Source organism: Silene latifolia, chromosome Y (assembly GCF_048544455.1).
Source record: "Silene latifolia isolate original U9 population chromosome Y, ASM4854445v1, whole genome shotgun sequence".
Taxonomy (NCBI): domain Eukaryota; kingdom Viridiplantae; phylum Streptophyta; class Magnoliopsida; order Caryophyllales; family Caryophyllaceae; genus Silene; species Silene latifolia.
In genome coordinates, this window is record NC_133538.1 from 54,228,516 (window position 1) to 54,245,923 (window position 17,408).

At 41.7% G+C, this 17,408-nt stretch overlaps 1 non-coding gene across 1 annotated transcript; it reads right to left on the reverse strand.

Annotated features, from left to right (window-relative positions):
* Positions 1–16,534: 16,534 nt before the first annotated feature.
* LOC141636456 (small nucleolar RNA R71) lies at positions 16,535–16,641 on the reverse strand. Its single transcript, XR_012541064.1, has one exon. It is a non-coding gene; the product is annotated as a small nucleolar RNA R71 (small nucleolar RNA).
* Between the last annotated feature and the right edge of the window lie 767 nt (positions 16,642–17,408).

Consider the following 17,408-nt stretch of genomic DNA (forward strand, 5'->3'; position numbering starts at 1 on the left):
CACCTAACCGTGCCCGAAATTCGAGTAACCTCAAGCGGAACCTTGTCACCTAACCGTGACCCCCGGTCCGAAAAAGGCGGAAGGAAAAATAGCCCAACTCGGAAACAATGGCACCTAACCGTGACCCAATGTCCGAGGGCAAATAAATAAGGTATGTCGAGTAGTCTCACAATGTAAAAGTCACACTTGGTTCACAAATACGAGCAACAAAGGTTGCACAAACATAACGTAAACAATTCATGTGAAGCATGCATAAAGTATAGGAGTAAAACAATATTAGGTGCACTCTGCGGTGTGGGGCCCGGCGCGCCCACCGGCAAGGGATACCCCGCAAGGTGGAACAAGGTAAAAATGCGATGTGTGTGTTTTCTTAGGTGAGACCATTGCCGCCCACCCACAGGAACACCGCTATAGATGAAACAAGGTAAAAATGCTGATGTGTGTGTTTTTTGGGTGAGACCATTCTGCCCACCCACCGTGGGAACACACTATAGATGAAACAAGGTAAAAATGCTTGATGTGTGTGTTTTGCGTAGGACCAGCCCGCCCACCTACAGGAACACACCAGATATAAGAGGTACCAAAATTACATTGTCCTCGCTGCCGGTTGGTAGACCGGCTGCCGGTCCACCGGCAGGGACACACATTGAACTTAAATACACACAAGAGGTGCTTTGCCGGTTGGTAGACCGGCTGCCGGTCCACCGGCAAAGCCATGCAAATATTAATTTCTTCTTATTTTTCAACTCAGGAAGGCAAGGTCTCGCTGCCGGTTGGTAGGCCGGCTGCCGGCCCACCGGCAGAGACACACAGAGCACGAAATCACCATCATACGACATCCAAAGTCCTCCAAATTCAACTATCTTTCATTTAATCATTTCATGCTCCTCTAATATGATGAATACTCAGAAAATTACCACTTTCAAGATGTAATTAGCATATGGGGTTGTTCATTAATCATTAAAATGAAGTTTAATCATGTAATTATGAGAGGATTCCTTTAAGACAATCTCATATTTCACCATATTAGAACAAGGCATGAAATTACTCATTAAACATGTGAGAATTACCATACAAGTATTCTACACCACACCAAATCACCAAAGGGCATGAAAGACATCAAATTTAACATCCAAGTGAGACTAATACTACACAATTCACACAATTTTAACATAAAAGTCGAGTAACCCATCACCGTTACCTTTTTGCACTTCAATCTTCTAAAGACTCGTCAATGATGTAGCTATCCTCCTCCGGGTTGTCCAAGTTCTCCCCTAAACACAAAAATAAAGGTATTAAGTTAAGAATCCACATCCTTGTAAGATGAGAATTTCGAAATAGAGGAAAAGATGGCAACTTTCTTACTTAGAAAGAAGGGAAATGAGAAAAGGAAGAGAATGGCGCGAAAAGGAACGAGATTGGTGAAGAATTGAGTGAGATATGGTGATTTTAGGGTTAGTAAAGGAAGGTTCAACAATGGTGGGGTGGTTGTTGGGAAATTTCAGAAATTACAAGTGAGGGAGATGAAGTTGTGAGGGTTTAGGTGAGGTTTTGTGTAGAGACAAGAGGGGAAAAAGGCCCATGAGTCAAGTTAAGCCCAATAACTCAAAATGAGTCGGTATCCACTAGAATTTTCGTCCCAAGTCTACTATAACTCGAGTCGGAGAATAATATTATTAAAATCTACACTATTATTACCGTTACACGGCTACGGCTATATTTTATGAAAATAAGCTTTAAATAATAATTATTTAATAAAAATTACTTAAAAGTTTATTTAAAAATATAAGGAAAGCGCGGGGTGTTACAATCATCCCACCTTTTAAAAAGTTTCGCCCTCGAAACTTGAAACGAAAAGGTATTACCTTAAGAAAACAAACTAGGGTACTTGACACGCATGGAAGCCTCCGGCTCCCAAGTCTCTTCTTCTACATCACCACACTTCCACAAAACCTTCACCAAGGGCACCACTTTGCTCCTTAGCTTCTTCTCCTTCTTATCCAAAATCTTAATCGGTCTCTCCTCGAAAGAAAGACTAGGCTCAAGCTCGGGAATCTCATTTTGCAACACATGACTAGGGTCGCTAATGTATTTCCTAAGTTGAGACACATGGAAAACATCATGAACTTTACCCAAACTCGGGGGCAAATCCAATCTATAAGCCACGGCACCAATCCTTTTTATCACTTCATAAGGTCCAATGTACTTCGGACTCAACTTCCCTTTAACTCCGAACCTCTTTACTCCTTTCATCGGGGACACTTTCAAGAACACCTTATCTCCAACTTCAAACTCCAAGGGTCGACGGCGAACATCGGCATAAGATTTCTGTCGATCTTGGGCGGCTTTCATTCTTTCACGGATGAGCTTCACTTGATCAATCGTCTCGGCTAACTTGTCGGGTCCTAAATCACGAACATCACTTGCTTGGTCCCAACAAATCGGACTACGGCATTTCCTTCCATAAAGGGCTTCATAAGGGGCCATCTTGATAGAAGCATGATAACTATTGTTGTAAGAAAATTCCACCAAGGGCAAGCTCTTCTCCCAACTAGAATGAAAATCAAGGGCACAAGCACGCAACAAGTCTTCTAGAGTTTGAATTGTCCTCTCGGATTGTCCATCGGTAGCGGCATGAAAAGCGGTACTCATCAACAACTTACTACCCATAGCATCTTGCAAAGCTTTCCAAAATCTTGAACAAAACCTTGGGTCACGATCCGAAACGATCTCCTTAGGAACACCATGGTAACGAACGATCTCTTCAACATAAGCACTAGCAAGACGGTCTAAACTCCAAGTCTCTTTGATAGGAATGAACCTAGCACACTTGGTCAACCTATCCACAACAACCCACACGGCATCCTTTCCACCAACGGTCTTAGGCAAAGCCATCACAAAATCCATGGAAATGGACTCCCACTTCCATAAAGGAACATCCAATGGTTGTAGCAAACCACCGGGTCTCTTATGCTCAATCTTCACTTGTTGACAAGTAAGACATCTTCCAACATATGACACAATGTCATTCTTCATGTTAGGCCACCAAAACTGAAGCTTCAAATCCTTATACATCTTATCTCCTCCGGGGTGAATCGAATAAGGGGAAAGATGAGCTTCATCAAGAACTCTCTTCCTCAAATCAACGGCATCGGGTACGTACATGCGTCCTCGGTAACGAAGGTAACCTCTAGCATCAATCTCACAATCCTTTGCTTTCCCTTCAAGAAGCCTGGCTTGAAAACTTTTAAAGGTAGCATCGTCCACAAGGCTATCAAGGATCTCTCGGTGAAGAACGGGCTCGGCAACCATAGCACCAAGATAATCAAAACCACTCTCCACAAGTTGTAAACTTAGCTTACGAAACTCGGCACAAAGGTCGTCGGGGAGCACACGAATGACACTCAAGGAATGAGTAGACTTCCTGCTAAGGGCATCGGCAACCACATTTGCCTTACCTTCATGATACAACAACTCCATGTCGTAATCATTCACCAATTCCAACCATCGTCGTTGTCTCATATTCAAATCCTTTTGGGTGAAGATGTACCTCAAACTCTTATGGTCGGAGTAGATACGGCAATGGACTCCAATGAGGTAGTGTCTCCACACCTTCAAAGCATGAACAATGGCGGCTAACTCCAAATCATGAGTGGGATAGTTCACCTCATGAACTCTCAATTGTCGCGAAGCATAGGCAACAACTCTTCTATTTTGCATAAGAACACAACCCAAACCCATCTTAGAAGCATCACAAAACACATCAAAATCAACTCCATCCTCGGGCAAGGTCAACACGGGAGCGGTAGTCAACCTCTTCTTCAACTCTTGGAATGCACTTTCACAAGCTTCGGTCCACACAAACTTGGTCTCTTTCTTCAAAAGTTGAGTCATCGGTCTAGCAAGCTTGGAAAAATCTTTCACAAAGCGACGGTAGTAACCCGCCAAACCCAAGAAACTACGGATCTCACCAACATCGGTTGGACTCTTCCACTCAATCACGGCTTCAATCTTCGAAGGGTCTACCATGACACCATCCTTAGATATCACATGGCCTAGAAAAGACACCTTAGACAACCAAAATTCACATTTGGAGAATTTGGCAAACCACTTTTGACGACGGAGGATTCCCAAAATGATACGAAGGTGATCGGCATGCTCTTCTTTGGACTTGGAAAAGATGAGGATATCGTCAATGAAGACCACAACACACTTGTCTAAGAACTCACTAAAGGTCCGGTTCATTTGGTCCATGAAGATAGAAGGGGCATTGGTTAAACCAAAGGGCATCACCTTAAACTCAAAGTGTCCATACCTTGTGCTAAAGGCGGTCTTAGGGATATCGGACTCACGAACGGGGATTTGGTGATAACCGGATCTCAAATCAATCTTGGAGAAAGTAGAAGCACCTTTGAGTTGATCAAACAAATCTTCAATTCTTGGTAGAGGATACTTGTTCTTGATGGTAACACGGTTAAGCTCACGGTAGTCAATGCAAAGCCTCATGGATCCATCTTTCTTCTTCACAAAGAGAACGGGAGCACCCCAAGGCGAGGCACTAGGTCTAATGAATCCTTTCTCAATCATCTCATCAAGTTGCTTTCTCAACTCCTTCAACTCGGGTGGCGCCATACGGTGCGGGCTTTAGCAATCGGTCCTGTTCCGGTTACAAGGTCGATAGAAAACTCAACATCTCGCTCGGGAGGAATTCCGGGCAATTCTTCGGGAAAGACGTCGGCAAACTCACAAACCACGGGCACTTCTTCGATCTTCGGTAAGGGAGGGGAGGTCGAAGTAACCACACACAGAAAGATTTGGTAACCTTTCCTCCTCATACTCATCAACTTCAAAGCGGAAATCAATTTCACACCTTCTTGGGAACGGATTCCTTTATAGGATACGCGAGTGCCAAGCGGACTCTTGAGGCGGATCTTTTGGTCTCTACACTCGAATCTTGCATCATACTTTGACAACCAATCCATACCCAAAATTACATCGAATTCCTCAAGGGGAAAACCAAGTAGGTTAGCGGGGAATAAGGTTCCCGAAATAGAGATAGGAATGTCGGAGAATATGAGGGAACAAGAGAACGTTTCTCCGGAAGGTAAGGATATAGAAGTTTCCTCACTAGGAATAGGCTCAAGGGCTAGTTTTTCCGAGAACTTGGAAGATATAAAAGATAAAGATGCGCCGGTATCAAATAAAATGAGGCAAGGTTGATCAAAAATTGAGAACATACCCGTAATGATATCGGGATGAGCGGCGGCTTCGGCTCGACTCATGACAAAGATAGTTCCTCTTGGCTTAGCATTTGGAGTAGGAGCATTCTTCTTCTCGGGGCAATCGGCAACACGATGTCCGGGCTTCTTACAATGAAAGCAAGTCAAGGGCTTGCCATAGCATCCAACTCCGGGGTGTAGAGCTTGTCTACAATGGTAGCACTTACGGTCCTTCTCAAGTTCATTAGTTGGTGAGGGAACTTGTCCTCTAGGTTCTTGAACTCTTGGTCCTTGTCCTCCATGGTCTTGCATCCTTGGCACAAACCTTCTCTTGTGGGCATAGTTTGGAGTAGAAGGCACAAATGGTCTCTTGCCATGAAAGTTAGAACGGTAAGAATGAGAAGAGGAGTGGATTTTGGAATCTTCTTCAATGGCCTTCAAAGAGCTTTCGGCCCAAATAGCATCATCATAAACTTCCACAAAGGTAGTGGAGCTTCTTCTCACCATGCTTTCCACCTTAGGATTCAACTTGTTCTTGTAGAAGTAGACACGATCCTCTTCATCTTTCACGAACTTGGAGGCATAATGAGCAAGTTCATTAAACTTGTCGGTGTAGGCTTGAATTGATAGCTTCCCTTGCTTGAAGTCCATGAATTCCTTCAATCTTTGTTGCTTGAGCTCCTTAGGGTAGAAGCGAGTCTCCACAAGTGACTTGAAGCGGTTCCAATCAAAGTTGGGGTCTTGAGTAGCGGTAGGACCGGTCAAAGTCCACCACCTATCGGCTTCCTTCACAAGAAAGTGAGAGGCTAATCTCACCTTGTCCTCCTCTCGGGCATCAAAGAGAGAGAAGTTCTTCTCCATATCACGAAACCACTCCGAGAGAGCAACGGGATCCACTTCACCACCATAGGTCTTAGCCTTGTTCCTTGCTAGTTGACTTGCAATCCAAGCATAACTTCCTTGACGGTTAGCTTCATGTAGAGGGGGAGCGGGTTGAACATTTTGTTGATTAGCAAGCACTTGAGTGAGGGCTTGCATGATAGCATTCTCCACATTGGTTGCTCGTACCATCTTTTGCACAAGAGCAAACAAGTTAGAACCTATCACAAAACATACACAAAAAGGCTACCAACTTAGGTCCTTAATTCTACCCATCTCTCGTTCATTATTCAAGGTCAAGTGAGAAATTTAAGTTGGGGTACACATGTGTGCGTCGGGAGCAATACAGGCTCTGATACCAACTGTGACACCCCTCGTTGAGGCAACAAAATATAACTAGTAAATCGTGGCGGAAACACGAGATTTTTAAAACTTTTAAAGCTTCTAGTGAAGTCCAACGCGAGGTATCACCAACACGATAGTTAAGTTTAGATAATAAAGTTTAAGTTTACAACACAAGTCAATTTATTGGGGAAAAGATATCCCACGAATTAACATAGATTCGAAAAGTAGGTGAGTCTATTATGTGATAACTAAATAAGGTCCAAGGTAAGAACTCGCTAGCTCACACGGTCTTGCCCACTTAAGCTTCATCACCAACCTGTCATTCATAATAAATATGAAAGCCACCGTCGGTGGGGAGTAACTCGGGGTTCTCCCACCACAATATGTAGAAATACAAGTAATTAGGAATGTAATCAAACAAACAAGCAAGAGGATAAATACTTACGGTGACGGGAGGATCATGATTAGTATACAAAATGCAATAAGAGTAGTTATGCATAAATGAGAGAAGAATAATTAGGTCAAACAGTCAAATATTGACTCAACTCAAATGTAAGACAAATTACAAAGTATAGACTCAAACAAGACAACCCTCTAGACTCCAACCTCTTGGTAGGACGACGATCATAATACGGTCCTAGTCTAAACCCGGCGGACTCTCGGGATGGACGACACCCGATTCGACAAACGATACCAAATCGTATCCAAGACTCGAAATATGGTACACCTAACCGTGCCCGAAATTCGAGTAACCTCAAGCGGAACCTTGTCACCTAACCGTGACCCCCGGTCCGAAAAAGGCGGAAGGAAAAATAGCCCAACTCGGAAACAATGGCACCTAACCGTGACCCAATGTCCGAGGGCAAATAAATAAGGTATGTCGAGTAGTCTCACAATGTAAAAGTCACACTTGGTTCACAAATACGAGCAACAAAGGTTGCACAAACATAACGTAAACAATTCATGTGAAGCATGCATAAAGTATAGGAGTAAAACAATATTAGGTGCACTCTGCCGGTGTGGGCACCTGTGACCGGCAAGGGATACCGGCGTGGAACAAGGTAAAAATGCCGATGTGTGTGTTTTGCCGAGACCGAGACCATTCCGCCCACCGGGCAGGGAACACCTGCTATAGATGAAACAAGGTAAAAATGCTGATGTGTGTGTTTTGCCGGTAGACCGGCTGCCGGCCCACCGGCAGGGAACACCTGCTATAGATGAAACAAGGTAAAAATGCTGATGTGTGTGTTTTGCTTAGGTGACATGCTGTGCGGCCCCCTACAGGGAACACACCCAGATATAAGAGGTACCAAAATTACATTGTCCTCGCTGCCGGTTGGTAGAGCCGATTTCGATCCACCCACCGGGACACACATTGAACTTAAATACACACAAGAGGTGCTTTGCCGGTTGGTAGACCGGCTGCCGGTCCACCGGCAAAGCCATGCAAATATTAATTTCTTCTTATTTTTCAACTCAGGAAGGCAAGGTCTCGCTGCCGGTTGGTAGGCCGGCTGCCGGCCCACCGGCAGAGACACACAGAGCACGAAATCACCATCATACGACATCCAAAGTCCTCCAAATTCAACTATCTTTCATTTAATCATTTCATGCTCCTCTAATATGATGAATACTCAGAAAATTACCACTTTCAAGATGTAATTAGCATATGGGGTTGTTCATTAATCATTAAAATGAAGTTTAATCATGTAATTATGAGAGGATTCCTTTAAGACAATCTCATATTTCACCATATTAGAACAAGGCATGAAATTACTCATTAAACATGTGAGAATTACCATACAAGTATTCTACACCACACCAAATCACCAAAGGGCATGAAAGACATCAAATTTAACATCCAAGTGAGACTAATACTACACAATTCACACAATTTTAACATAAAAGTCGAGTAACCCATCACCGTTACCTTTTTGCACTTCAATCTTCTAAAGACTCGTCAATGATGTAGCTATCCTCCTCCGGGTTGTCCAAGTTCTCCCCTAAACACAAAAATAAAGGTATTAAGTTAAGAATCCACATCCTTGTAAGATGAGAATTTCGAAATAGAGGAAAAGATGGCAACTTTCTTACTTAGAAAGAAGGGAAATGAGAAAAGGAAGAGAATGGCGCGAAAAGGAACGAGATTGGTGAAGAATTGAGTGAGATATGGTGATTTTAGGGTTAGTAAAGGAAGGTTCAACAATGGTGGGGTGGTTGTTGGGAAATTTCAGAAATTACAAGTGAGGGAGATGAAGTTGTGAGGGTTTAGGTGAGGTTTTGTGTAGAGACAAGAGGGGAAAAAGGCCCATGAGTCAAGTTAAGCCCAATAACTCAAAATGAGTCGGTATCCACTAGAATTTTCGTCCCAAGTCTACTATAACTCGAGTCGGAGAATAATATTATTAAAATCTACACTATTATTACCGTTACACGGCTACGGCTATATTTTATGAAAATAAGCTTTAAATAATAATTATTTAATAAAAATTACTTAAAAGTTTATTTAAAAATATAAGGAAAGCGCGGGGTGTTACATCCAAAGTCCTTATGTTGGTTTGGATCTCAACATTGTCAGCATAGTGCTTACAGAACTCCACCGTAATATCTTCGAAAGTGGGGAAGTTCTTGAGGTCAAGATTATAGAACCACGCCTTCGGGTGTTCATCCAGAGATTGGGCAAAAATTTTAGAGAGCATGTCAGCAGGTACTCCCTTTAGTGCTAAGTACCCTTTATAGGCCTTAACATGGTGGACTGGATCTTCGGTGCCCTTGAACTTTGGGATGTCAGTGAGTACTATGTTCGTGGGCAACTTATCCTGAACTGGGGCATAGGCCCTAGCATTCTCATAGTGGATGTTCTTCCCCTGGGAGAGTTTCAGACGGTCTTCAATGAACTTGAACCGTTTCTGCAGATCAGTCAGAGGTGGGGTAGATAGAGGGGAATCTTCACCCAGCTTAGATTCGATTGCATCCATTCGGGTCATCATGAGGTTCACGGCCTCAGTGAGCTTGTTGACAGCATCTTCCATTGCTTGACGTCGGGTTTTGGGCGGCCTTTCTACAAGAAAACCCCGAACCGAGTCAATATTTAAAGTAAGAGCCCCTGCACACTTAAGGACACGACACCAACTTGACTCAAGCAAAGACTTGACTTGAGACTGACTAACCAAAAGTTCGACTCACGATTGGATTTAGACCTTGATTCATTTTAGACTCGACAAGACGACATGACTCAAGCTGTCATAGCTCGATTCTAAACGGGACTCGGTGTGACTAAACCCGTGATTGGACCAACATAGTCCTTAGGTTCGAGTGAAACGTCCTAAAGGGCCTAGCTTGGACGTTTCTGTGGACTATCCTAGACCAAATGGTCGACCAACATGACTCAAAGCCCAAGAGGTGAGCTTAGGTGACCCAACAGGGTCGTGTTCTAAACTCTTGGAACGAAAAAACGCCTGGCCTAACACGGCCATGACCCGGACACGACTCGACGCATTTCATGCTTGGTTGAGGTTCGAGAAAAATTTTGGATTGAATTTGAAAAAAAAAACGAATAATTGATTTGAAAATGAGATTTGAAATGGGCAGCATGCCGGCTATAAAAGCTCATTTTGGCCGAAAATTCTAGTCATATTTGGGCAGCATTCCGCGTTTTGAAAATCATGCTATTTTGAAAGTAAGTTGTTCAAAAGTTCAGTTTTGAAATTGACATGGAAATTTTGAAAAGACTCGGGAAAAAACACCTTGCACATTGTCATTCTCATGTTATAAGGATGTATGCTCCTAGACATCTCTAAGTCTCGGCAAGTCTTCTACAAGAAGGTCTATGCCCTCCATCCTTTTGCGGTCTTATAGAGCAAGGGCCTTTAGGTAGAGTACCTAGAAGAGCATCCCCACCATCAAGAACCACGCGAGGCGGAGCGGAAGCAAGCAATGTGCGAGTTCCTGGCATAGTGGGACGTCGCCCCCACGCATCACAAAGAAACGCCGGGACGGCCCGAAAATCCTTAAGGGTTTATGCATGAATCGTAGCACTATGAGTAATGTTTTACTTTCCAATACTTTCTTTTCAAGTTTCACCTCGGAGGAAAAGATCCTAGAAACAAAGTGTAACTAGTCCTCTTTTCCCAGTAGAGTCGCCAAATCAGGACAAGGCCCTCGGAATCTGCGTCCGCGGGATCCACACTAGGCATAATCGACTCGAGGTTCTTTCGAATCGAATTAAGATAAATTAGAGTCGCCACCAAGTTTTTTGGGAACTTGGAACCGTTCAAGTCAACTTTACACCTTTCATCGAAAAGCATAAAGCCAATCGACTACGAATGATTAAAGATAAAGACTTGTACCCTATATCACTCGATTTGAATGACTCTCGTAATCCAATGGTATTTAGACGGATCCACAAACCATAGATCGTGAGTAAGGGGTGAGGGTACGTGTTAGGAAGCCCATAAGGACACCTAACCCCGCCCGTCGATAACGGCCTCTACTAAGTCAAGTATCGGATTTCAAACAAGGTCATAGCTACTACGATATATGATATGCAAACATCGTTTTAAAACCCTAACATGTGACAACAATTTCTATGTCGTTTTAGATGCAACTAAACTAACTTTGTCAAAGTTGTAATTTAGCATGTGGGTTGATTGATCTAACAACATATAAACGAAACAAACAAGGCTTGATGGGAGTGGGGGAGCCGTTGGGATCTACCCTATTACAACCCAGGCATTTCATGCCGACACAACGATAAATTAAAGATACAACTCGATCTTAAAATACAACGCTATACACAAAACCGTACAAGACGCATTATACGGCCAATTCGGCCTAGGGAAACGTGCACAAAGGGGTGGCCCACGGCTCACATGACTCACGGCCTTGGGTCACTCCTCGTAATGTGTGCTTTCACTTAATCTTATCGAATTAGACATTGGGTCACGCACCAAAGCATGCATTAGCATAAATCGGGCCATGTTGCTTTAAACAACATGCGATTTACTACGCTCTTACATGCATTGGGGCACAACCATCTAACCAAACAAGACTAAGGTTTTTTTTGGAAGAAGTTTTGACTCGATGAAAGAAAGCTAACTTGAAGATTACAACTCGATAACAAATGATAAATTACAAGCGACAAAGCAAATAAAGAACGAACGATGTAAAACAAACGAAACAAGAAATACCAAAGGACACGGCCAAGCCTCACGGCCTAAAGCCACGTCCAACCCTAGGTCCTAGGTCAGGTTCATTAGTTAGATCAATCGATTGTGAAACGAGTTCGAAAGCGGGCTAGAAAACAAGTTAGAAACGACGTTGATCGATTTGAAAAGATACCTTGCAAACGCGCATTCTACAAGGCCTAAAGAGGTCAAATTAGGTCAAGTTCGCTAATTGATTTAACTCATCGAGTGTTAATAAGAAGGTGCTAATCACGCACTCTTATACTAGCGAGAAATTATGTGAAAGAGAGAGATGTATTCAATTAAGTTACAGAATTGTTAATTGGTTTTAAAAGCTATGTCGATGTACCCTAAAGTGTCTAATTAGGTTATTAAACTGATCTAATATCATCTAAACGAGTTATATGTTAACAATCAGAGGTCATATTAACATGTAAATGGTCCAGGGGTAGGTCGAATCACACGAGAGAAGAGAGGGGTCAAAAGCGAAGAACGAAGTCAGAAATCGTTTTATTAATGCTCTACCTTGAACACGAGGATATGTAAATGAGACGAGGGTGTACGACCGACTAATGTAGCGGCTTCTTTCCCATCTCAAGTCAACGCGGGTGTTCATGGTGGTACTTTAACTCATACTCGGACTAAACTAGTTTCATAGTTAATAATAACAATCGATAAACAAAAACGATAAACAAACAAAAACGAACTATAATAAACAAACATAAAAAACGAAATAAAAGGGAGAAAGAGGAGGATTTGATGCACCCTCAACCTACATGTATCGTTGACACCGTCTTGGGTCGTAATCGATCGTAGATTTTATCTCGAGAGGCCGTCGTCGACGAAGAAACAAAGCAAACAACACGTTTTTTGCAAATCTGGACAGCAACTTTCAAACAGCGATTTCTCTCTCGTTTCACGGTGAAAATTCGATTTAAAAGATGTTTTGAAAACTAGAAAGAGAGGAGAACAGAGATCTTAAAACAATCCCTGCTCGTTTTGAGTTATTGGGCACAAAAAACGAGCACAAACAGAACTGGAGAGACAGGGAAAAGCCGCGAAAACAGAGTGTATAACACTCTGTTTTTCGAGGGAATTCGTGTACTCTCAAGGGCAATTTGGCTCGTAAATCTTTGTCTAATATGTAGATGGATGTTGTGTGGCTAATTTGGAACAAGAAACTCGAATTTTGATGGAGGTTTGAAGGGAGAACGAATGGTTTCAAAGAGGACACACAAACTGATTCTCTGTTTGTATGTCGGTTTTGTGTAGGGTTTTTGGGAGGCAATTAGGGTTTGTTTCTGGAGTTTAAAGCTTGTAAGTGAAGGTAGTATGTATGGAGAACTTAGAGGAATGAATGTATGGTGGAGGGGGGGTATTTATAAGGAGTTAAGGTAGGGTAAAAGGGGGGAGAGGCAGACGGGCTCGGTTTGCACATAGCTGCTGTCCAGCAGCTTTTGTGAGGGTTTGAGAGGCTTTGTGACGGGTTTTCTTGGTGGTTAAGGTAAGGTAATATAGGTAGGATACTAAGGTATGGGTTAGGGTTAATGGGCACGGGTTTTGGTGGTATTTGGAGCGGGTTTTGGGCTCGGGATTTGGCACGCAAAACAGGGGGGCTGCTCGTGTTTTATGCGGGCTGTTGGGGAAAGTTTGGGACGGGATTTGGGCCGTGGTTATGGGGTTCGAACTGGGGTTGGATGGGTAGAGTCTTAGGTTGGTTAGTGTACTCGAGATTCGTGCCAATTCGTAAAGAAAACGGGCTCAAAAACCGAGCTATAATCGAGCTCCAAAACGCGTGTTTAAAACGAGTTTTTTTCGATTTTTAAATCGATTTTCAAATCGATTAACACATTAAAATAAATGATTTTTCAAATCAAATACACTCATAAAATGATTTTTCAAATCAATTATTTATTTTATTTTCAATAAAATAAACTTGAGAAAATAAATTCAAAATAAAATAAATTGAATTCACCTAAAAAAAGCTTTAATTTAAATATCATTTAAATTAATAAAATACTCCGTCGACAACGCTCATTCTACATCATAAAACGAACCCAAATAATGACAATGACAACTAATAAATACATGTGTCCTATCATCATCGGGTGTTTGTCGGGTTCTCTATAAATTCCAATATCGACGGATACGGGTATCTACAGTTTCACTTTTCTTATACCTTGGTTTATAGTTTTGAGACGATGTAATAAGTTAACTTTATACTTTAATAATTGTTCTTTTATGGTCACTATTAATATACTTGCCTCGAGTAACCGAGATGGTAGCACCTTTATATGCTAGGGTGGTCCTTGGCAAGGCACCTTGGTATATGGGGGTGTTATAGCTTCGACTTAGAAAGTTAACAAATCAAGGGCCTCGCTAAAAAAAAATGGCAGTGTTTGCCCTAACTCACGGGTTATAAGATGGATCCCTGAAGAGCGAGATGGCTGATGGATACATCAGAGAGGAGGACTATCAGAAAAGGCTTGATGATGAAACTCATATTTTAGCACATTTAGTCTCCAAATTTACCTTGTTCCTATGCTTTATAGCACTTATTTGGGTCATTTACTATCTTTAGTTTCCCATTTTGCATATTCTTTGAGGTTTTGTCTCCTTGGTAGGAAAGAATTGCTAACCTTGCATTTATGAGGCGAAATGGAGCTAAATAGATCGCATCAAATGACCAAGCATCAAAGAGAAGACCAACACTTGAGGCCTAAGTAGATAATAATGTGAAATGAGCAATGATGAAAGGATCCTTGCATCCCCGACACGATCCTTGCGGATTGTTGAGGAGCAAAAGAAGAGAAGCTCTATGTCTAGGAAAGCGAGCGGATCGAGCACGATCCGAGCGGCTCAGAGCACTAGTGTCCGAGCGTCTTATTCCCAGGACGAGCGGATTGCAGTGCCAGGAGCCGAGTGTCTTCCCTAGGATCCGAGCGGATCACAAGTCAGAAGAGCCCGTGCCATACCACGGGACGAGCAGACCGAGGCAGGACTAGCAAGAGGATCCGCTCATTTCCCTCGGGAGTAGCATTTCCTCAACTTTTCAAAGGGTCTTAATAGTCATTTAAGCCCTTAGTAACCCTACTCTTTGTACCTAATCTTTAGTATAAATACCCCTTTGTACTACCTAGATTAGAATTATTCCTTAATCAACTCTTATGCTCTCTTAATCTATTCTTAATCATCTTAATTTAGCTGTAATACAATTTCTCAATATTAATCACATCTTAATCTTTCCTTAATTTCTCTATTGTTCTTCCTTTATTTTGGGTAATTAGAAGATTATTCGGATTTATTTGGAGGATTGACAACCTTCCATCAATCATCAAGTACTTCTATTATTCTTTGCTTTATTATTTGGAATCATCTTCATAGGTATAATTCTCTTTTAATCTTGTTTAATTATTGTTATCCACTTTCATTTATTCATCATGTTTTGCTTTGTTAGTATGATTGACAACCTTATTAGCATGCTAAACTTGATCATGAGTGAGTAGTTTCCTTAGCTTGGGTTAATGGGGAATTAGGGGAAACAAACATGGGGAATCATTCATGCTTAATCTAATATGTTCTCATAATTAAATTGCTTTCTTGTTGTGATTTCAACTTATGCACATGTTATGTTTGATGAAATTCGAGCCTATGAATCCTTGCACTTTTTACCCATCACCTATCTTTTCAATGAGGCTTGTAAGCTTATAAACCAACTCGAGCCTCATTAGACCATGTATATAGTTGAATAGGAAGGATTAAGTCGACTTGTTGGCGTTGTACAATCTAATCGATTCGGCTCCGGGACCCAAACCTTCTTAGGGATTGTAAGATATACACTAACTCGATCCCATCACAACAATAAGTGCTTGCTATATAATTGAGAACATGTTTGTATGATCAACTCCCATGAATCCCCTATAAACCCATGATACCCTAGTGCCTTTAATCAATTGTTTAAAACCCCTCTATTTGTTTTACTTTGTTTTGTTTAATTTAGTTCATCTCCTAGATCAACCCAAATTGTGATACCCTTAGACATAGCTACTTGCAATTGAGAATCCTATATCAATACCCGTCCCTTGGGATCCGACCTTTACTTAACTCTTTACAAAGAGTAGTTTGTGAAGTTATAAATATTGTTTTTGTTGGTAGCTTTTAACGACGAGTTTTAACTGATACCAAAAATGGCGCCGTTGCCGGGGATGGTGTTAAATTGATTTGATTTTCATTAATTCTTTTTAGTTGTGTCTTTTTTTACCTTGGGGAAGTAAAACTCCTCAAGGTTGTTCTAATTATTTTCAAGTTGTTTGATATTTTGCATGACTAGAAGATCACAAGGTAATTTATTACCAATAGATTTCGAGATTGAAAGAACCTTAACCAACAATAGAAGAGTTGCTAGAGGTACTTCAAGCGTTGTAGGTATTGGAGAGATTGTGGACATTCAACCAAATAACATTGAGTTTACCAACCTTTTTTCAAGAGAAGGAGAGGATAACCCAATACAAAACCCACCACAAAATCAACCCACAATGCCTAAATTTTCATCACATTCCGTACCAACCGCGGAGAACCTAGCAAATGGTACTCCTACACCACCACATTTAACCGGTAATTTCATTGCCAAATCCGTATTCATATAACTTGTTGAGATAAGTCAATTTGGACGGATGCTAGTTAAGAACCTCATTAACATATGGAAACTTTTTGTGACTATTGTGATGCGATTTCTCAAACCGGAGTTACTCAAGACCAAATCCGATGGGTATTATTTCCTTTTTCTTTGATTGGTACCGCAAAGCAATGGTTGAAGAGCCTAGACAAGGCCACCCTTGGTATTGATCATGGAAGACGTTAGCACTTGCTTTTTATAAGAAATTCTATCCTCCGGAGAAGACCAATATGTTGAGAGCCCAAATCACCGGGTTCAAGCAAAGCGATGAGGAATCATTGTATGAAGCATGGGAGAGATTTAAGGACACTTGTCGTTCTTGTCCACACCATGGACTTAGGGAGTGGTTCCTTGTGCAACAATTTTGGAATGGTCTATATGAAGACTCCCGCAACATTATCAATATGGGATCCTATGGGATGTTCACCGAATTTTATGACAATCAAGCATGGGCCATAATCGAAGAGATGGCGGTTCACAATTCACAATATAGTAAGCCTCGAAAGTTTACTAGAGGAGGAAAGCATGAGGTAGATTCCATCACTCAATTGGGTGCTCAACTAAGTGCTTATATTGACACCATCAATTTGAATTGTGAGAAGGCCATGGCTAAGCTTGATGAACCTTCCAAATCACCCAAACAACATGTTAATGCTATGGTGGCATCATCCTCAATTCCAAGTGGAGTATGCGAGAGTTGTGGAACTTTGGGACATGACCAAAGTGGATGTAGTGGAACAAGTGAACTAGTAAGTGCTTTCCAAGCATACAAAAGTGGCACCCCTTATTCCAATTATTACAATGAGAATTTCAAATTCCATCCAAATCTTTCATACAAGAGCCAAAATGTTCAAAACCCTCAATCAACATACACCCCACCTCCAATGAGAAATCAAGCTCAAAGACCCTTTTACAACCAAAGTCAAGGTTATAAAAATCAACCTTCTTACAATCAACCCAATGACCAAAGGTTTGATGTTCAAAAAGCGGTCTTCAAAATGCAAAAGAATCAACAAGAATTTTTCACCCAAATGCAAAAAGATAGCCAAGCCAAAGACATCACCATCAACAACATACTAGACCACATTAAGATGCTAGAAACTC